Source organism: Sceloporus undulatus, chromosome 4 (genome assembly GCF_019175285.1).
Source record: "Sceloporus undulatus isolate JIND9_A2432 ecotype Alabama chromosome 4, SceUnd_v1.1, whole genome shotgun sequence".
Taxonomy (NCBI): Eukaryota; Metazoa; Chordata; class Lepidosauria; order Squamata; family Phrynosomatidae; genus Sceloporus; species Sceloporus undulatus.
The window spans coordinates 37,541,295-37,564,272 of NC_056525.1; the positions used below are offsets into that span (position 1 = coordinate 37,541,295).

Genomic DNA, 22,978 nt, shown 5'->3' on the forward strand with positions numbered 1-22,978 from the left:
AACATTTTACTATTAAGCTGATTCTAAATTTCTGTTTTAAGTTGAAGTTAGATAGCTGCACTAAAAGTCTTGCCATAATGAAAGTGAAAGCTATTGTCCATGATTTATCGCACCATGTCTATTCCTATTTTGAAATATAGGGAAGAGGAACCAGCTACCTTTATTTTTGAAATACCATTTCCTATTCACCCTTTCTTTCCCTCTCTTCACTGCACTTTATAATCTGACCTCTATATTTTCCCTACTTAGAGCCTGGTATCCTGTTAGTTGCATATGCAGGTGCAAATTAATCCTATGCCTGTGAATGTCTATGGCGGGGTACATACCGCCGCTTTGCGGCGGTCTGCCGCCGCCGCCGCCGGTAGGTCCGCGGGGGAGCCGAAGCCTTCAGACGTCCCGACTCCTGCGCGGACCGAAAAAGAAGCTCCAAAATGGAGCTTCTTTTTCCGTCGCGTTTGCGACGTAGCGAGGCGCCAGGGGCGCACTCGCTACGTCAGAAGGGACGCGACGCGTACGGACGCTCAGCGTCCGATAAGCAAAGATGGCGCCGGCCATGTAGAAGGGCCGGCGCCATCTTGTACGGACAGAGTCCGTACTAGGCCCAGGGGCTTCTATAAGAGACGCCCCTTTTTTAAAATGGGACGTCCTCCGGACGTCCCAAATGCCAATCTAGAAAGCCTCTATGTTTGTCTGCTGCAGAGGCTGGTTTCCCTGTCCTCCCTTTGCGGTGGCCCAAGCCTCCCTGGACCTAACAAAGAGCCTCCAAGGTCTCTACCGTCGACTTATCCACAGGTCATATCAAAATCCATAATATTGGCCCCAAAACTTGCCCTCGACTTACACATGAACTCGATTTATAGTTGAGTATATACACACCATATATACTCAACTATAAATTGACCTCATGTATAAGTTGAGGGCAAGTTTTGGGGCCAATATTATGAATTTTGATATGACCTGTGGATAAGTTGAGGGTAAAATTTAGGAGCATATAGCAAAGGATCTAAAGGATGAAGCAAAGCAAAACAATGACAAAGAACTTACAAAATTCCAGCAACTCTGTGCTTACTCTTAAGACTGAATGGATGAAAGAGTACAGAGGATTGGTTCTTCCAGGACAGATTATACTCTTGCTTTTCACCAGGAGACGGTTCCTTTTTTAAAATAAGAGTTAAGATACAGTACTTACATTGACCTGTGAATAAGTCAACTCAGGGTTTTTTTGGTCAATTTTTTGACCTAAATTTCTAGACTTATACATGAGTATTTACAGTCATTATTTTATCAGAAAACAATAAAATGTGTTAGAAAACGCTGAATTTAATTGAATTTACTATCACTAACCTTGCCTAAGAAGGACCCCCAGCTAGGTGACCAGTAGATAATACATTTCTGCAGTGAAAGCAATATATATGTTTAAATGTATTTGTAAGCCTGGAATACTTCATGTTCAACAGAGCTGATATCTGAGTATGGAAGTCCCAGAATTAAATCTCAGCCATCACAAATATTTATGTGTGATGATAAACCATGGTTTGTATTAACCATAATATATCTCACCTTCCCATTTCTGGTTTGAATCTCTACTGTACCTTTTGCCAGCTTCTGTTTTTCTTCTCAAATAGATATGGTTGCAGTTTAAAATCTCATAATAAACCATGATTTAAATAAGCCAGCCATAAATCATAGGTTCAGACTGTAGTTTGCAACTATCGGTAGTTAATAAAACATGGTTTGCTATCACCAGTGGATTTGCAAGACATATCTTGCAATATGGTTTAATAATAATGGCCTACCTTACTGGGTAGCTTATTCAGAAATCTCTCTATATATCAGGGCTATATTAAATTTTCTAATTCAACATTTTGGGGTTTGTTTAGGTTTTTGTTTTTGTTTTTGAGTCATGGACTGCTTTGAGAATCTGATAAAAAACTATGAAATTCATCTCCAGAAAAAATGCCCTTAAACACAGTTTTCAAAGTAATAGGAAGGAAATCACAGGGGGAGGGGGATATTTTTCTCCCACTTCCCACCAAAGCCCAACCCATATAGGGTTGCCATAACCTGGTGGGGGGCGTGAATTTCCCGTTTTTGGACTGTTCTGCACGGTCACAGTACAGTTTGGCGTTTCTCCCTGGTCTTTCCCCGCTCCTGGGTTTTGTTACCGTGCCTTGGCTGCTCTTGCCTTGGCTACTCTTTGTTACTGTGCCTTGGCTGCCTAGGGCTCTGTCGGAGGCTGGAGCTCCTCCTATTGGCTGGCAGGCTGGCCAATAGCGGAACAGTCCTTCCCCTGCTTCAGGAGTCTGTGATGTTTATCACACTATACTCTTAAAGTGCTACTATTCCACTTTGACTCCTCTAGCTGCCTCCTGTTGCATTCTGGGATTGGCAGTTTTAAGGAGGAGTATTTAGAATTCTCAGGCAGTTTGCAAAGGGACCTTCCATGATTATCAATATTATTATTATCATTAGCATGCAAAGAGCTAGCTGTGTGAGTCAGTTTGCAAAGGGACCTCCATGATTATCAATATTATTATTATTATTATTAGCATGCAAAGAGCTAGCTGTGTGAGTCAGTTTGCAAAAGCCCAAATGTGCTTCGTGTGTGTTTTGGAATGGGGGAGGGGGGGTTGGCCAGAAAGGGAAGTACATTTCTGCCATCTGTCTAGAAATAATGCCAAAATGTCCTCCATTTTGATCATGCCTAAGAAACATGCATTTATATTAACATTTTAAAAAGAGCATCAATTTTTTCGCATGTCCTCCATTTTGTATAAAACTTGTCCTACATTTGAAAATATTGTCCTACATTTGTCCCTGGTTTGGAGGTCCTGACTTATGGCAACCCTAAACCCATATCACCCTGTTCTGAATGTAATTTTAAATTTACCTGACAAAATCCACATAGACATTTGACCTTTTTTTTGTTACTAAGATGGACATGCTAATTATTTTATTTTATTTACTGTATTTAGGTATTTATATCCCACCCTTCAGCCCTAATGGCTCTCAGGGTGGCTTATAATTATTATTTTTAATCAGACAGTTCCTTGCCCTCAGGCTTACAATCTAAAAGACATGAAACAAAAGGAGAAGGGAATGGTGGAGGGAAAGGGGATGAGGTCCAGTGGTTCTTCTCTCCCTCTGAGGCCTGGACCAAGGCAGATGGATTGGAGGGAGGGCTCTTCCTTCTTCCAGGCTAGTCCTGATGGAGCTGGACCTGCCTGGTGAAATTAATTCACCTTGAAAACTTTTAACTGTCAAGTGATGGTTTTGTCACTTTGTGCAGACTACAGTTGAATGAGTTTCTAATAAAGCCAAAATTTCCCCCCATTTTTTGAGGCTGAATGTGTGAGCACACAAATTTGTTTTGTCACTTTCTCAGTGTATCTTGATCCTATAAGCTATGGTACTGGAGGATTATGACTAAACCGTTGACCTACCCTCCCTCATGTGGCTTCCATGTGTGTATCTGAAGAAATGGAGTCTGGATTTGCAGGGTATGGTAGAAGGGCTAATCCAGGGCTCCATGTTATGTATCTGAGCAACCAGGCAAACTGAAATGCTTAACTTCCAGTGTACTACAGCTTTCTGTGGGATCCTATACCTGTTCCTTGCATTAAATTTTTACTGGTTACAGGTCTGTAAGAATTCACTACTCTGCTGTTCAACCATATGCTATGATTGTTTAGTGAATGTTTTGAGATTCTTTGCTAAGCTTCTATAGAGAAGCTAATGATGTTGACCAAACCTTTCAGCCAGTGACACTGTTGATCATTCTTGTATTTTTATTTTTCTGTTTCCAACAGTTAAAAAATTTATCTTGTGTCTTGGAATAATGCAACTGAATGGGTCATTTATATTTTAAAGGCAAAGTTTTTGTTTAGAGAAAAGTACCAGAAACCATTCCAAATATTGCATGTACCATTGCTATTGTAAGTTGTCCTTTGATAGTGTTAAATAATGGACAAAGCAGTCAGCCCCTTACCCATATAAGTGTTCCTGTTTATTTGGATCAACCTATTCATGTGTAGCATTGCCATGCCAGCAGTGGTTCTTTGCCTAAGACAGCCCTACCAGATATATATGTGCCAACTGCATGCAGTAAACATGCTTCTTCTTCGTGGTCTCTGCGAATACATACAAATGGGTTTCACTGCGCCTGCGCAGTGCTGCTCGGAACCTACTGGAATCACTGGGCAGAGTTCACTCTGCAACATATTGAAACTTTTTGGCGGTAACTCCGCCCACCCGTTATAAGGCCCCTGCCTTCCCGCTCTTTCCCCAGTTCCTTTTTTCCGCCGTGCTAGTGGCTGCTTGGAACTTCACTCTTGCTTCGGATTTCACTGGTTTTTCTGACTACGGACTGTTTGACTTCGGCTTTCTGTCTTCTTCGTTTATTTGACCTCGGACCGTTTTTTGACTTCGCCTTTGGATTTCGCTTTCACTCGCATGATGTCTCCTCCTTTTAAAAAGTGCGACATCTGTGGAGGAAAGGTTCCTGTTCAGGACCCTCATTCTTCTTGCCTCTTCTGCTTGGGCCGGGACCACGACCCCAGGGTCTGCAGCCTCTGTAAGTCTATGTCCTCCCAGGCCCGCAAGAATCGGGAATCGGGAGTCGCGGCTGACATCCGCTATTGCCCAGGGCAAGATCAGGGAGGGTGACCCTCGGCCTGCGTCAGCCCCTTCGGCCTCTGCTCCAGCTGCCCAGGCTCGTAGCGGCCCTTCAAGTGCGCCCCCCTCCACTTCGCTGGCGCAAGGCATGGGGAGCTCGGACGCTGCTCGTCCGCCGGCCCGCAGTGCCGCTTCCAAAGCCCCTAAACACCCCCGTTTACCGGGGTCAGTGGGTCTGGACACGGCTCCCAGCCGCAAGGAAGGAGTCCCCTCTGAGGCATCGGGGACGTCCCGGACGGCTTCGGAGAAAAGCTCCAAGAGGACCAAGTCTAAGTCCGGATCGTCGGACCCATCTAGACTGGCTGGGTCGGAGGACCCCACACCGAGGAGCACCGTCTCCGAGGAACCCTCGGGCTCGAGGGATTCCGTTGCCCATACCGAGGATCGCGCTGGCCGTACGGCTACCATCTCGGAGTCCCCGATCCAGTTCTTCCCTCCGGATGCGCCGTCTCGTCACAAGTCTGCCAAAAAGAGGCAGCCACCGGCCCCGGAGGCGGCTTCGTCTTCTTCGGCCAAGAGATCCAAGTCAACTTCCAAGCCCAGCTCTCATTCAAGCTCCCCTTCCAAGAGGCGCTCGGACGACGCTTCCCTTTCTCGGAAGTCGCACCGTGAGTCCCGCCGTGACCGCCCGCATCCCGACTCTCCGAGACTGGCTGACCCTCTGGCCACACCGATGGTGGACAACCGTTCACCCACGGGAGACCTTGATCACCCCCCGGCGAAGACCCACGACCGGGACACCGCCGCCCAGACTGTACCAGCCCAGACTCAATCGGCGACAACGCTTCCCTTCCTCCTTTCCGATGACGAGGAAGTCATTGATCAAACGCCGAGATCTCCATCCCCGGCTTCCCTGGCTCCACGCTCTCCGCTTGACCCTCAATACTACTATGATTCGGAGACTGACCAATTCTTTCTCCCAGTCCCTAGGGAGGTGGCTCTATCCAAGCCTGCCCGAAGTCGTGACCGCTCCCGTGATTTGGATCGGCCTCGGGATCAAGACCGACACCGTCACGAGCTCTCTGATCGACCAGGCCCATCGGCAGCGGCTCCATCTCTGCGTGCCAACAGGCCTCCGGAACACTCCAGACCGTATGCTACTGTGGACTTGGTGGCTTCGGATTCCGAACCCGAGCCCGTGGAGTCGGAATATTCCTCGGGTGAGGACGACCCGGCCCAGAACTCTCCGCAGCTTCTGCATCATCCGGAAGCAGCCTCTCCTACGGATGACGTTAGGTCATTTCTGGAACACGTCATCAAGATGTCCAGGGCTCTGGACATTGACCTCGCATATCCCGAAGAAGAGGCCAGGGACCCCCTCGAGCGCAGGGTTCGCAGTCGGGCCCATTCAACACCTTTGGTCCCGTTCATGCCGTCCCTAGAAGCCCTGGTCAGACGTTCTTGGGACTGCCCTTCCTCGCTCTTGGGTCCGCCGCGCAAGATTGAGTCCCTCTACAAGGTGTCAGCTCCGGCTGCTCCGTGGCTTACCTCCCACCCCCGACAGAACTCAGCTATTGTCGAGGGTGCCCAACAGACCTCAACTCAACGACAGGCGGCGGTACCGTTTGACAAGGAGGCTAAGAAGATAGATGCCTTGGCCAGGAAGGCATACGCGGCTGCAGCGCTCGCGGTGAAGGCAACCAACTACACCGCTTGTATGGGGGCCTACATTCAGACCCTTATGGAGGGCATCTCTCCCATCGTGCCCGACGTTCCAGACGAGGCCCAGCGGACCCTTACGGAGATCAGGGATGAGGCCCACTCCATCGGCGCGTGGCTCATCACCGCGTCCAGGAACGTTGTGGAGTGTTCTGGCAGGGCCATGGCGGCCTCCATCGCCTTAAGAAGACATGCCTGGCTGCGGGGATCGGACCTCAACGCCAACGTTAGGTCCACCATCGAGGACATGCCGATAGATGATTCGGGCCTCTTCCATGCTGAGACGGATGACAAGCTGAACCGAAAATTCAGGCTGAAAGCGGCGGCGAGGAAGCATGGTATGTCTGCCCCCGCCCCGGCTCCCTTTCGTAAGAGGTTCCGCCCTTGGCAACAGCAGCAGGGCCAATTCAGCAGGTCTTCTTACCAGGACCGGCAGTTTCAGCAACAGGGCTCCCAGCGCCAGAGATATCCGTCTCAGTCCCCATCATCCTCTGGCCGCCGCAACCAGTCTTCTCGGTATCGTAGGAACCGACGACAAGACCCTGACCAGTCCAAAAAGAGGGCATGAAACCTTCCCGCGCACTTCGCCTCCCCTAGATGCTTTTTGGACATCCTTAAGCCCTTTGTCAACACATGGGCTTCCATTTCTGCCGACTCTTGGGTGCTAAACATCGTCCGTAGGGGCTATACCCTCGAGTTCGAAGAGCTCCCGCCCACCGGAGCTTTCATTTCCACCCCACCCTCGGACACCCTTCTCGACGAAGTGCGCGCCTTAATGGACAAGGGGGCTATTTCCCCACTATCCCCTGATCTTTTCCATAAGGCCCTTTTCTCCAGGTACTTCACGGTACCGAAGGCCGACGGGGGCATCAGACCAATCCTGGACTTGAGAGACTTAAACCTCTTCCTCCAATACCGCCGGTTTCGTATGGTAACTTTGGCCTCTATTTTGCCTCTTCTCCACCAGGACCTGTGGTTCGCGACGGTCGATCTGAAGGACGCCTACTTCCACATCGGAATTCGGGAGTCCCACCGGAGATTCCTCGCCTTCGCCGTCGGCTCCGACGCATACCACTACAATGTGCTCCCGTTCGGTCTTGCCACAGCCCCTCGGGTCTTCACGAAGTGCATGGCCCGGTGGTAGCATACCTCCACAGGAAGGGCTACAGAGTCTTCCCTTATTTAGACGACTGGTTGTTCGTCGCAGACTCCCAGCGAGACCTCCAGGAGGCAGTTTCTTTCGCCACCCGGCTGCTGGACTCTCTCGGACTGGTGATCAACAAAGAAAAGTCTCATTTCACTCCGTCCAAACAGGTCAAATTCATCGGAGCCATCCTCGATTCCGAAAGATGCTCCGCCTTCCTTCCTCCAGACCGCTTCCAAGCACTGGTGACATCGCTGAGACCCTGCATGTCCCACAGAAGGGTGAGGGCCAGGGACGTCCAGATCGCCCTGGGTCACATGGCGTCAACGACCTTCGTGACGCCGTGGTCGAGACTTCGCCTTCGCCCACTCCAGGCTTGGTTTCTGTCGGTCTTCTCTCCGATGGAGGATTCCCCATCCAAGTGGTTGACGGTACCGAGACCGGTAGCCGCCTCTCTGAACTGGTGGCTGGACGAACACAACGTGTGCTCAGGGATGCCCTTTCATCAACCGCAACCGCAGGTGACGCTGACAACCGATGCTTCCCTAGAGGGCTGGGGCGCCCATCTTCTCGACCTAGTTGTCAAAGACAAATGGTCAGACTCGGACAGTCTCCTCCACATCAATGCCCTCGAGATGCTCGCGGTCGAAAAAGCTCTGAGAGCTTTCGAATCCGCTGTGGCAGGCAGGGTGGTGCTCTTGAGGATGGCCAACACCACCGTGATGTATTACATCAACAAACAGGGTGGCACCAAGTCAAGGACCCTCCTCGAGATTACCCTGCGCATCTGGGACTGGTGCATACAGAGACAGGTCCTTCTTCAAGCGATCCACTTGCCAGGGGAGGACAATGACTTGGCAGACCGCCTGAGCAGATCGACCTCGGCATGCCACGAATGGAGGCTCCATCCGGAAACGGTCAGCATCTTGTTCGACAGGTGGGGAACCCCCCAGATCGACCTCTTCGCTACCGACTGGAACAGCCATTGTCCCCAGTTCTGCTCCAGGAGGCCAATGACCGGATCCCTCGGAGACGCATTCGCCTTCCTGTGGTCGGGAGAGCTCCTTTATGCCTTTCCCCCCTTCCCTCTCATCATCAGGGTGGTCTCCAAAATGATGCTAGACCAGACGGACGCGATCCTGATCACGCCATGGTGGCCGAGACAGACCTGGTTCGCATCTCTTCTGCATCTCTCCAGAAGGTGCTTCCTTCGCCTCGAGCCTCGCCCGGACCTGCTGTCGATCCAGGACGGACGAATTCTCCACCCCGACATCGAGAGCCTGCCGTTGGTGGCCTGGAGGATCCGACCCTAACTGCCTTGCCGGAGGCAGTAAGGACGGTGATCCTGGCTGCGAGGAAACCTTCCACCCAGCGCTCTTATGCCCTAAAATGGAAGAGATTTTGCCTCTTCCTTGACCAAAAGGGCTTGTCTCCGGCACAGGTGTCCACTCCAGTGGTGCTGGAGTTTTTGATGGCACTTTTGGATGGAGGGCTGTCCCTCACATCCATCAAATGCTACCTGTCTGCCATTTGTGCCAAATATCAGTTCGGGGGGAGGGTTTCTTTCTTCAAAGACCCTTTGGTGAAGGGGTTTCTGAAGGGTTGTGCCAACCTTTACCCTCCTGTGTCGACACCAACGCCGGCTTGGAGTTTGGAGTCGGTACTGTCCGCCCTCCAATCCAAGCCCTTTGAACCGATGGCCACAGCGGACTTGAGACTATTGACTTGGAAAACCGTTTTCCTTGTGGCCATCACCTCTGCCCGCCGTGCGGGCGAACTCTGTGCTTTGCGAAGGGACCAGCCATTCCTGAGGTTCCACAGGGACAAAGTGGTCCTCCGCACGGACATTTCCTTCTTGCCGAAGGTTGTGTCTACCTTTCACATGTGCCTGGACATTGTGTTGCCCACTCTCGCGTCCAACCCGACGTCGGATGAGGAGCGACGCCTACACTCTCTTGACGTCAGGAGGGCACTGGCGTTTTACCTGGACAGAACTGCCTCCTCCAGTCGGTCCGAGAGACTTTTCCAATGTTACTCGGAACCGAAGAAAGGGTTGCCTGTGTCTGCGCAGAGGTTGTCCAAATGGGTGGCTGGTACCATCCACCTCTGCTATGAACTGCTAGGCAAGCCTCTCCCTGGTAGGGTTCGGTCCCATTCCACGAGGTCGATGGCAGCGTCCTCTGCATTCCTGTCGGGAATCCCATTGGAGGATGTCTGCAAGGCTGCTGTCTGGTCCCAACCTCTGACTTTCATTAAACACTATAGGTTGGACACCAGGGCCATCCGAGACGCAGCTTTCGGGAGGGCTGTGTTGGTTTCAGGGTTGCACTAATTGCACTACTGATGTTGTGTTTTACAGTTTACACTGTTTATATTTGTTGTATGTTGATTGCACAAGTCCTATGGGATCGGTCTTGCATGACCTCTGTTCCCTTCTCAGGTTTGGCAAAGTTATTGCTATTTGATCTGTGCATGAACAAAAGACTGACACTTTTATGGTTAAAGGTGTTTATTTGTAATAAATATTCCTTTGGTTTACCACAGCTTTGGTTTCAGGACACTCCCTCCGCCGCATACCTTAGCTTGTCAGTCTAAACCCATTTGTATGATTCGCAGAGACCACGAAGAAGAAGGACAGGTTGCTTACCTGTAACAGTATTTCTTCGAGTGGTCATCTGCGAATACATACAAATCCCACCCGTCCATCCCCTCAGTGCCTGCTCTCATTGGCTCTCTTCCATCGCCTGCTTGGCGGAAAAATTGCGGAACTGGGGAAAGAACGGGAAGGCAGGGGCCTTATAACGGGTGGGCGGAGTTACCGCCAAAAAGTTTCAATATGTTGCAGAGTGAACTCTGCCCAGTGATTCCAGTAGGTTCCGAGCAGCACTGCGCAGGCGCAGTGAAACCCATTTGTATGTATTCGCAGATGACCACTCGAAGAAATACTGTTACAGGTAAGCAACCTGTCCATTTAAATGTGGTGGGGTGTCACTGGATAAGTGCTTTATCGTTCATGGATAAGTGCTTTATCTTTGTGATTGTGTCTATTCCAGATGAATCCCAAAAGCTTTTAAATCTGGAACTTTAATATTATTAATTTATTCTCTCTATTAAAGTACTTTTAACTACCTTTCAGGCTTACAAATTATGAGGATGTGGAAATATAATCAAAATAAAAACATAAAAGACACATCAGCGTTAGCTGATCTAAGGAAGGAATCAGATACAATAAAGCAAACATCTGCCAGTTGAAATTCCCTAGTGTAAAGAATGTTTGTGAGCTGGTATCATAACAGTGGTGTTGTTGGCACCAGTCACAACTCTGTGGGGAAGGTATTCCATAGCTGAGACATCACAAGTGAGAAGACTATCTGCCTCAGTAACACAAAATGTACCCATGGATAGGCTGGTATAAAGAGAGGCACTCCTACAGACATTTGTGTTTGAAGCTGATTAGGTCTTAAAAGGTAAGCTCCAGCACCTTGAACTGAGTGTGGAAATGAGCATTTATTGTACATTGTGGTACAGTATATGAATGTCTATCTCTCATCCCAACCACATTCATTAATTTGCTTAATGGATGTTGGACAAGGCCAAGATTGGGCAAACTGAAGGATCCCAGTCCACCCCAAGACTCCCCCCCAAATCTTCTCAAGGGTGGATACCTTCAAACTACCACCACTCTAAAAAGTGGTTGAAAATGACCAATATTTCTTTCTTGCTGCTCATTCTCCAGTTTCTGAAGCAGACAGTGCATAGGGAGGATTATAAATAGAGGGCAGTTGTTCACATTCCTTTTGTCACACACAAGTCCTGTTGTCATGGTCATGTGCCTTTCACGTTTGCCAGCTGGTGTGACTCAGAAGCTCACTGCACACTGGGCTAGTGGCTGCTGATCCACAAACAATGCTGTCCCTTTTCTACCTAATAAACTTCCAGGCCATTTGGATGACCATACTGTTCTTGCCTACCTTGCTGCCACTCTACAATTGGTAGCATTTGAACTGCTTTTTTTGAAGAAGCTTCTTTCAGTATACATTGATGCAAAAAGTAGTGGAAACATTAGTGGCATGTGATGCTGATAGCCCTGGGGACAATAATCTTGGCCTTGGTAATGAACAGACCTGCTTATGTGGGTGAGGAGAGAAACCAAGTATTCATAGAAATATCTGCTCCTATTTTGCTGTTGTTGATTCTGACTTAGGATGGCAATGGCAAACCCCTTCTGAAGAAACTTGCCAAGAAAACCCCATGATAGGTTCACCTTATGGTTTCTCCTATTAGAAGCCTAGAAATCTGTTCCTATTAGTGGCCCTCTCCATTCATGTATTGTTCTTGCTGCAGTCTGGTGTGATATCAGGAAGGCAGCAAATAGCTGCCTTCCCTGGAGACCTCCCTGAAATGAGCCAGATGTTTGTAGCTCAGGGAGATTGAAGAGGAGGAGGTGGGGAGGTTCAATAAAAACCTCTGGGTGCCTAACATGGATTCTTGCTATTAAGTCTATGACCATCTGCTGGATTTGTATTACAGAGGGAAATCCCCCAGGGGTGAGGGAGACAAGAGGGATGGAGAGAGGCAGAGCTGTCACTGAGGCTCCAGCCTATGTGTGTGGGAGGGGATCCCAGATGCCCCCTTCCAAGCAGCAGCAACAGCAGCAATAACAACAGCAGCAGCTGTAGGCTGTGAGGTTTGCAGCGACTGCAGTATGCATCAATCAATGCGTGGGGGGTGTTAAAGTTAGAGAAGAGGTTGCACTGCAGAAAGGAGCGTGTTGTACACAGAGCACCAACAGCCCAGCTGAGAGAAGCGAGACTACAGAGATGGGGAGCATTTGCAAAGGTAGGACTGGCTCGGCTGCGGGAGGGAAGGTGACTGTTCTGGAGTGATGATGCTGTTGCTACAATACAGCTGTTTCTCCAGAGTTTTCTTCAGCCTTCTTGTTCAATGTCAGAATTTGGCAATAGGTTCTTTGTTGAGATGCCTACATTTCTGGGCTTGTTATTCTTGAGCAAATACCTGCACTGTTATAACCTTGATCTAGTGCAATGTAGCTTTTCAAGCCTGTTCTGCAAAAAGGAACAGAAATAAGAAGAAATACTTTTCTGATTCATGTGTATAGGCCTCTCAGAAGGAAATGAAGCAGCCTGCCTCTGCTTTCCTTTGGTCATGTTGCACAGGTAACTTTGTGTGCTGTATTCTAGATATGATTGCATAGGAACCACATTGAGAGAGGCTCATATTGCAGTGATGGCAACAATTGGGTTCATATTTGTTCCCTCTCACCCCATAATGGCTGGTTTTTTAGATGGCTGTAGGGGAAGAGATGATTTGATTAAAATTAGGAAGAATCAGGTCATTGGGTTTAGGATTCCTATTTATTTATTTGTTTGTTTATGGGATTTATATCCCATCTTTTCCCCAAAATGGGATTCAAGGCGGCTAGATAGAGCCCCTACGTTTGCCCCTGTGATTCAACCCTCCATCTCCCAGCTAAGAAATTTTCTTGTAAAAGGCCTAGATAGGATATTCAGCAGGAGTATTCATATATAATTAGTTTGTTATTATATGTCTTCAAATCAACTCTGATTTATAGCATCCTAGGGTTTTCTCAGCAAAATTTATTCAGAGGAGGTTTGCCATCCTTCTCCTTTTAGGCAGAGAGTGTGTGACTTGCCAAAGACCACCCAGTGGATTTTTATGGGTGAGCAGGGGTTTGAATGCTAGTTTCCCAGTAATCCTGGCCCACCTCTCAAATGACTATACTATCCTGGCTCTCACAATGAGGCTGAATTAACTACTTTATAATGCTATGTACACTGTGGAAGAGAGGATGTGTAGAAAGTGTAACAGTGAGGACAGGACTTAGCCCAGCCTTCCTCAACTACTACTGTTCAGAAGTGTAGCACTACAAGCCCCATAATCCCCAGACAGCATACCAGGGTCCAACACATCTGAAGAGTACCATGTTAGGGAAGATGGGCCTTGTCCAGTCTTCCTAAAACTGCTCTCATTTGCTATCACCACCAGCTCAGAATATGGGTGGTTTCCCCCCCTTATCTTTGTTACACTTTAGAATTCTGTTAGGGAGAATTGCCAATGCATTGCTTATAAAGATGTTCTGCTGCTTTTAATAGCTGTATAGTGGGAAGATGTGATTATTGCCTTTGTATCATCTATGGTTTGTATTATCTGTGCAGCATTACTGCAAGAGAGGTCGCACACCTGCAAAACTTCTTTTCCATGCAGCTGTTTAAGAAAATTGTACCCCCCCCCCCAGTGCTCAGTGAAGAGCTGCTGGCTTTTGCAACAGGAGTAGAATGACCAGGCACAATTTTAAAAAGTAAGATCTCTGTCCTGCCTTTGTGTCTGTATTATTTTCTCTTGGAAAAAGGAGAAGCATATAGGCCAGAGGAAAGTCAGGACTGGATTCTAATCAGAGCTTGGAAAAGTAACTTTTCCAACCTTTGGTTCCTGTATCATTTTACTCAATATGTAGAAGAGGGAGAATCAGCAGCTATTTCTTTAGCATTCAAAACACTCAGAGTGTTTTGTGCTTGCCAGTAAGCATGAAAAATGACATGAGAAACATCAATAATGAAAAGAATTTTAGGATTACCATCAACAGTCGCTAATTAATATTCTGAGGTCCAAAACACACTGCAGAAATAATCCAGTCTGAGACGGTTTTAATTGACCCATTCAATGCTAGGGAATCCTGGGAACTGTAGTTTTGTGAGACATTTAGCCTTCTCTGTCAGAGGGAGGTCTGGTACCACATTAAACTATAATTCTCAAGATTCCCTAGCCTTGAGCCAGGGCAGTTAAAGCAGTCTCAAACTGGATAATTTCTGCAGTATGTTTTGGACCTGAATCTCCAAAACAATTTTTGGCAATTTGGTCTAATTCTCTTGCATGTCAGTTTTTCAGCTTTTAAAGTCATAGGCATCTTGTTCTCTCTGAAGCCTTGCCACTGTTGAAATAGTGTGGTAATTTTGTTTGGCACTAGGCTGTGTTGTGGTTGCCTGACTGCAACCCAGAGATTGCATTTGTTCCTTTTAATAACCCCTCAGCTATGAAGGAAAATGGAGAAATGACTCTTCCAGCCCATTTCTCCCTCAGTCTCTTCACCCACCTTCTTCTCTTACCTGCTAGAACAAACGGGTTCTGAGTTGTTGCTGTTATTGTTCTGTACTTTCAAGTCAGTTTCAACTAATGGCAACCCTAAGGCAAACCTCACAGGGTTTGCTTGGCAAGATTTGTTCAGAGAGGTTTGCCTTTGACTTCCTCTGAGGCTGAGAGTATGCAACTTGCCCTAGATCACTCAGCAGGTTTCCTTTGCTAAGCAGGGATTTGAACCTTGATCTCCCGAGTCATAGTCCAGTGTTCCAACCACTACACCATGCTTGCTCTCATGTTCTGGGTTATCCTACTGCAAGTGAGAATGGGGATTAGTGAAAGCAGGCACCCTCAAACCTTCAGGCAATGGTGACAGATAGTGGATTTCTTCTAAGGAGAGTTTGCATGAATTCCTGTATTCTGAGACTGTTCTCTCCCAAGAATGGAGTATTGCTGCTTCAAGGGAATTTACAGTGTAAGCTATATTTTTCATACCAATTAAGGCTATGGGAAGTATTAGTTTTGGCACCCAAGTTGAAACATGAATATAAATTCTGTTCACAACTTCTCTTTGTGCTACAAGAAAGGGAGTGGGTGGAAGAAGGGAAAATTAATTTATATTGAAGATGGTTTTCTGAAAGAGCACCTAGAGCAAGTAAAAATTCAGATGATGAAGAAGAAAGAAGCCAATAAGCCATATCTAGCTTCTTCATGGACATAAAATTTCTATTTGAGGGAACAAAGTCAAGTTTTTCTGCAGAGGATAGTGGCACCCAGTGACTTTGATGTCAGTGGGATGGGGAATCTGTCCCAGGTTTTAGTCCAAACTATAAATGAGCTACCCAAGTTCCTGCTGGGGGTGGGGGTGGGGGTGGGGGTGGGAGAGAGTTCAGCATGTTTCTTTCATTTAAATAAGTGGTCCCCAAACTTTGCTCTTTAAGGGATTTTGGACTTCAGCTCCCAGAATCCCAGGCTATATGGATGCCAGAGCTATTGGCCAACATGGCTGAGACTTTGGGCAGCTGAAGTCTGAATGCTCTTAAAGGGCACAGTTTGGGGACCACTGATTTAAATTTTGGACTAAAAAACAAAGTGGATTTCTCTGCATTTGTAACATCAGAGCCACCTATGGCAGAGGATCTGGCCCAAACAGTCTTGCTGATACTGGACTTTGTTATGTACCATTTAAAACTAGTGTGTCAATAAAAGCATTTCCTGCTTTATTACTGTGTTTCAGGCTAGGGTCAAAGCCATTTGGACAGGAGCGATTTAAAAATAAAAAGTTGGCAATCCCCCACCCAAAGAATTACAGTTATGTTGAGACAACTGTAACATTGGCTGAGGGTTTGTCATTTTGTTGCCACAAGAAATAGCAACAGCTGCCAGCTAGGATAATTTTGAAAGGACTGGACAAATTCATATCAATAGTGAATAGTCATCATAGTTATATATCACCTCTTTATTATCTTTCAGTATTGGCTCCACAACTCATGGCATTGTGGAGGTGAAGAACATAATTTCAGACTACATAGGACTTTTGTCTGATCAAGTAGAGCTGTTCAAAAGTTTTGTCATGTGGAGGTCAGGCCTACAAAAACAATTATCTCTGCATTTTCAAATGTATGTTTTTGTAGCAGAGAGTACAGTATGTTTGCTTTGTATTGTACAAAGTTCAAATTTGCTTAGCTGATAGTGCCATCAATTATTTCACAGATGGATAGCCCTATTGTACTGGCAGCCAAACACATGGCATGGTTCTCGTAATTTAAATGTTTAAGTGGCAGCAGCTAATTTTACAATAGGTCACATAACCCAGTTCATGCTGTATTTGTGTTTCTTTACCCCCCCCCATGTTTTCTGAACCTGCAAAATTAGCACATTTGCTAAATGGAAAATGGAACTCCCCCTTTTAGAAATCTCTCATGCTTCCCTTGTTGAATGTTGGAAAATGTTTGTTCTCTCTCTCTCTCTCTCTGGCTTGGATTCGAGCTGCAGATTTGTTGTTCATGTAGATGAACATGTTGTAAATGAAATGGTGGTTCAATGACCATTTAAAAAAACATGTTTAAAATGACATGCAACAAGGGGGAGGGAGATAATGCAGATAAATACAAAGTCCAGACTTTGAAAACATTCCTTTTTTGACTACAGTTCTTGTATTCAGTATGACCACGAGTTATGTTGGCTGGGCGTTTTCATTCAAAAATAACTTTTTGCAAGTAGTCATTGTACTAATAGCACTGGATTGTTGTTGTATGTTGTTGTTGTTTTGTGCCTTCTAGTTGTCCCCAACTGATAGCGATCCTAAGGAAACCCTATCGTGGGGTTTTCTAGGCATATTTCTTCAGAGAGGGCTTGCTGTTGCCATCCTTTGAGGCTGGAAGAGTGTGACTTATCCAAAGTCACCCAGTGGGTTTACATGGCCAAGCCAGGATTCAAATCCTAGTCTCCAAAGTCATAGTCCAATGCTGAAATCACTATGCCACACTGGCTCTCAACAGCACTGTCATTTTAACAGCACTCAAGGAGGAGTTAAAACTATACCCCACTGTTTTCCCCACTGAATCTCCTCCTCCAACCCATCATTTTTCTTTTAGAGTAAAACATACTGACTACAGATCTGACTATAAATCACACCCAAAGTGTTCAAAGTAATTCAGGCTGTAAGGTCAAGTTCTGGAGGCACTGCTGTCTTGGAAGACAGCCAATATTCCCTTATTATATGGGGCAGAACCATGTTCAGAAAATGCATATTGAGAGAAAGAAGCTAGAACCTAGGAGGAGGGTGTTGCACAGAAATTGATCAAGATATTCACACAAAGCAGGGATGTTTATATGAGGATACCTATGTAATTTCCACCAACTCTCAGGTATTTCCAATTCAATCTTTATATCAGTTCCATCCAATCTTTGATGTACAGCCAGTCATCCAATAATTTGCAGCACATTCTACTGATACAATTTTGCTATGTCACCCTTAATGTTCCTCACACTGATAACAGGGTGGAAATCACTGAGCTTTCCAGCTGTTGTTGGACTGTAAGTCAGTACAGTCAGTGGTAAGGAAGTAGAGGAACTGCAGTCAAACAACAGGTGGAGGACCACATAATTCTTACCTCTGTTTTAACCAAATATGTAAAGATATACAACTGAGCATGAAAGTTCGAAGCCATTTTGTTCTCTATTACTATGTATGGATGCCAGAGCTGGACAGTTAAGAAAGCAGATAGGAAGAAAATGAATTCATTTGAGATGTGGTGTTGCAGAACAGTGCAAGGATTCCATGGACAGCCAAAAAGAGAAACAAATAGGTTCTAGAACGGATCAAGCCAGAAATCTCTCTGGAAGCCAAGATGACTAAATTGAGGTTGTCATACTTAGGTCACATTGTGACAAAAAACAATAATGCATTGTGAGAAAAAACAATAAGGCTAGGAAAGGTAAGGGGATGCAGAGAGGATGACTACATGCTAGATAGATGGACTCTATTAAAGAAGTCACAGATATGAATCTGCATGAACAAAGCAGGGCAGTGGCAGACAAGGAGTCTTGGAGATGTCTCATCTACAGGGTCACTATGGGTCAAGATCAACTTGAGGTTAACAACAACAATAAAGCTGTTAGTCTGAAGCTCCTCTTCTTTTCTGTAGAAAGAAAAAGAGGTAAGTGTCTATTACCAGTGGAGGAGAGATTCTTGCCACCGAATCTTTGTCATCTGGGCCAGGTGGGGGCAGCATAGTGAAGGCCAGAAATAAGTTCCTGCCCTTGAGTTAAGCAGAGGACCACAGTAGTCCCTCCAGCAGGAAGGGTGAATGTGTAATGTTGCTGGGGTACACATCCCATGATTCCTCACTACTGGCCAGACCAGGCTGTGACCAATGGCAGTTGTAGCCCAACAATATCTGGAAGGCCACAGGTATTCTAAATGAGGGTATGGTTGGCTAGCTGGGACCTTGAATGGGGACACAACCCATTGTAATAATTTGTTGCAAGCCTCTTTTGTTCATATTGTTCACTGTAATAGCAAAAATTAGTGCTCCATATGGACTTTCCAGATTTGCACATGTGCAAAAACCTCTTGTCAGAACAGAATGTTGGAAACACTTAACAGATTCTCTGACAGAAAGAAGAGTGAGTCTGTGGGATTGACCAAACAAGGCCAGTTTCCTGCGACACTGAAAAGCTAGGAAAAGCTCTTCTCTGATACATTGCTTCATTCACAATCAGTAACCAAAGCTTAAAAAGGTTGTTCCTCAGTTTGCTGAGGGGTTTTTTTTGGGGGGGGAGGGAGTCCTGAAACCTCTCATAAGCAAAAAAACAAAAACAAAAAAACAACAACACCTTGTTGCTCTTGAAGGCCTCAATACGTTTTTAAAAACATAGCTTTTTACCAACTTTATTTTGGCACAGGGAAGGGGGCTCCATGGGAGCATGGGGACCAAAGAAATAGCCATAAGAACATTATGCCACCTCAAGGAGTAACTCTGTGATCTTTCCCACCAATCTCAAGTACTCTAGTGCCAGTACTCAGGTGCAGGATTCTCGCTTGCTACAGATTAGTTCTGACCTGAAATCTCTCAATTGTACTGTAGTGTAGGGATTAACCCCCACTTCCATACACTGAATTACTGACATTCTGGGCTACCATACCCTCAAACATTTTGCTTCCATCCACTTTGAAAACCAGGACATATCTGGCAAGCAACATCAGATTATACTCAAGGTATATGAGGAAGAACACACAAGCTAGGAGAGGCTTTTCCCTGTGCTTCTTCCCACACCCTGTTGAGTTAATTGAATGTAAATTGCTTTTGCACTTTAAGTTCTGTTTACAGCAATTGTCATAAACTGAGTACGAAGTGGGGAAGTGCGAGCAGGAGAAAGAAACTGGGACATTTTAAAAGCCACTGAGAAAGTGAGATGACAAGAGGATTGACAGGGTCTGTTGCTGCCAGATCAGGACAGTGGGGAGATATGGGATGCCCGTGCCATCCTCTGCCTACCTCCTCTTTGTTTTCTCTGTCATAACATTAGAAAGGAAGGAAGACTGAGTCTTATTTTGCCAATCTGAATATTTAAAAAGTAATTTTTACCAAACTATCATGGTAATGTAAATCCATTCAAGACAGCAAAGTGGATGTGAGTGTAACACATTTCAGGGCTGCCCTTAATCTTTAGGGAAGGAAGCAATCACATGTGATGTCAAAACTCTATGAAGGGGAAGCAATAGTACCCTTCCAGCCATTTCCTCTGAGTGCTATTTCTCTTTTCCTTTCCTGCATTTTCTTGCACCCCTGAATCTAGCCTGCTCTCCTACATATGTTGGAGAAATATATTTCATTTCCAGTGCTAAAATAATATTCACCCCTTGAACTGGTTGACTTCTGCATCTGGAATGGGCAAGGAATGCCATCTTCTTCTTTTCCACAGACAGCTTTATGTTTGATGGACAGCTTACCAATTGGGGTATGTAGCCTATTCCTCAAAGCTGGAGTCCATCAGCCCTTTCAGTGATCATTTTCAATAGGTTTTTTGCCCTTAAAGCTTTGCTTGGTAGTCTTCTCAAATACATATTCACTGTGGATACTGCAGGAGAAGAAGGAAGGGACAGTACCTCTTTGATTGCCTTCCAGCCGGTTTTCTGGCTTCTTTAATTTGGCAGCAGTGAAGTGAGCCTGAATTCAGCTTTTGTCACTGGGCCTTGGAATATGCCTCTGCCAGTGCCAGTCCTCCTTGGTGCTTGCCACTGCTTGCTGCTTTTTGGGAAGACTGACTAAGCCTGGTTAACTTTTAAAGCTCTGCATGGGCTGGCCCCTCTTTATTTATCTGATCTTCTTTCTCCTTACATTCCCACTCGTACCCTCCTTTCTAGTGGTCAAGGTTTCCTCTCTGAGCCTAGGATCTCCACTTTCCCGTCCTGGATTCGTCTCTTTTCACTTGCTGCCCCTCACTCCTGGAACCTTCTTCCCCCACAAACACGGGTCATCACTTCATTGATGACTTTTACATCTGAGTTGAAGACCACCCTGTTCAGGGAAGTGTTCCCAGACACTGTGTGAATATTTATCTGATATTTGATTAGATAGTGGATGTTGATATTTTAATTGTTGCCTGCTTTTTTAACCAATTCCATTTTATATTACTACTTATTGTTTATATGTATTTTATAGATTGCACGCCATTGGCAGGTTTTATATTTTTATTGATTTGATTATTTCTATGTAAAGCGCTGTGTACATTTACAGCACTATAGAAATAAACTATAGTAATAATAATAACGTGTGCATCTGTTGGGTTCATCTGGATGCAGCAGGCAGCATTTGGGCTTTGGTGTTTTGTTAGCCTGGATGGCTTATAGTTTGGCCCAGTACAGAGTATCCAAAGCATACAAAGGAATGAGTTAGAATTATTGCTTGAAGGATCCAAAGTAGTTAGTTACCTTTATAGTTATGATTCTGTCACATAAGTCTTTACTTTTTCCAGTTTTCAGAGTTGACTTTGTAAGCTGTTCTGAGAGCCTTTAAGGCTGAAGGGCAGGGTATAACTACTGTAAATAAATAAAATAAATAAAAATAACATGAACCAGCATTTTGAAGCATGTAGTATCCTTTCTCTGCCATTTATTGAGGCCACAGTCCCTATGTTTATAAGTGGAAACAAATTATAATTACAGTATACTGCAGAAGGAGTGAAATTATGCAATTGTAATTGTTGTTGTGCACCCTCAAGTTGTTTCTGATTTATAGTGACCCTAAAGTGAAACTTTGTTGTGTTGTTGTTGTTGTTGTCACTGTTGTTGTTGTGTGCCTTCAAGTCATTACACATTCACCCTTGCTGCTGGAGGGACAACCCTAAGACAAACTCATCATGGCATTTTCCTGGCAAGATTCATTCAAAGGAGGTTTGCCATTGCTTTCCCCTGAGGCTGAGAGCATGTGATCCACAGGGTTTTCTTGGTCAATTTTTTTCAGAGGGAGTTTGCTATTGCCTTCTTCTGGGGCGGAGGGAGTGTGACTTGCCCAAGGTCACCCGTTGTGTTTCCATCGCTGAGTGGAAATATGAATCCTGGTCTCCAGAGCTTTCGTCCAACACTCAAACTACTACACCACACCATGGAATCATAGAATCATAGAATAATAGAGTTGGAAGAGACCGCAAGGGCCATCCAGTCCAACCCCCTGCCATGCAGGAATCCAAATCAAATCATCTCTGACAGATGGCCATCTAGCCTCTGTTTAAAGACCTCCAAGGAAGGAGACTCCACTACACTCCGAGGGAGTGTGTTCCACTGTCGGACAGCCCTTACTGTCAGGAAGTTCCTCCTAATGTTGAGGTGGAATCTCTTTTCTTGTAGCTTGCATCCATTGCTCTGGGTCCTAGTCTCTGGAGCAAGTGAAAACAAGTCAGCTCCCTCCTCAGTATGGCATCCCTTCAAGTATTTAAACAGGGCTATCATATCACCTCTTAACCTACTCTTCTCCAGACTAAACATCCCCAGCTCCTTAAGTCATTCCTCATAGGACATGGTTTCTAAACCTTTCACCATTTTACTTGCCCTCCTTTGGACACATTCCAGTTTTTCAACATCCTTTTTGAATTGTGGTGCCCAGAACTGGACACAATATTCCAGGTGGGGCCTAACCAAAGCAGAATAGAGTGGCACTATTACTTCCCTTGATCTAGATACGATACTCTTACTGATGCAGCCTAAAATTGCATTGGCCTTTTTAGCTGCCGCATCACACTGTTCACTCATGTTCAGCTTGTGGTCTACTTGGACTCCCAGATCCTGCTGAAACAGCAGAAACTGCTGGTGGAGGAATCAAAACTGCTGGTGGAGGAATTCTGGGGACATCCTTGCAAAGGGAAGCCTTGCTTTCTTTGTCCACTCTGCTTTGCTAAGAGCTTACAATTTTGACTTCTTTAAAAAGGATGAGACAAATTCATGGAAGTTAGAAGGAAATCAATTAATATGAAATGTGGTAATGGAGAAAAGTTCTGCAAATACAATGGACTGCGAAACAGTCAAATAACTGCACCCTCTAGTAAATCAGGCTTGAACTCTCCCAAAAGTGAGGATGGCTAAACTCAGGGTGTCATACATTGAACACATCATGAGATCATGTGACTTCATGGAAAAGATGATAATGTTTGGTAAAGTGGATATCATTTTTGTTGTTAATCACCTTCAAGTGGATCTTGACCCATGGCAACCCTGTGGATGAAACATCTCAGAGACTCTCTGTCCTCATTTAGCCTGGCTAAATTTAATCAGTTTGATTTAAAACAGAAGTACAGAAACCGTGGCACTCAGGATACTTTAGATTACATTTCCCACGAGCCCTTATCTGTGGCCATACTGCCTGGCTTTCTGTGAGCTGAAGC

At 45.8% G+C, this 22,978-nt stretch overlaps 1 protein-coding gene across 5 annotated transcripts in view; it reads left to right on the forward strand.

Moving 5' to 3' along the window:
- The window catches only part of EPB41L1 (erythrocyte membrane protein band 4.1 like 1), a 304,150-nt gene that overhangs the window by 139,377 nt on the left and 141,795 nt on the right, over positions 1–22,978 (forward strand). Inside the window, exon 1 of one of the 5 annotated variants that reach the window (XM_042466086.1) lies at positions 12,200–12,316. The exons of the other annotated variants lie outside the window; for them this stretch is intronic. The gene's annotated coding sequence lies outside the window, so the exon portion shown is untranslated. Of the gene's footprint in view, positions 1–12,199; positions 12,317–22,978 lie in introns of those variants that run through there. 5 annotated transcript variants of the gene reach the window in all.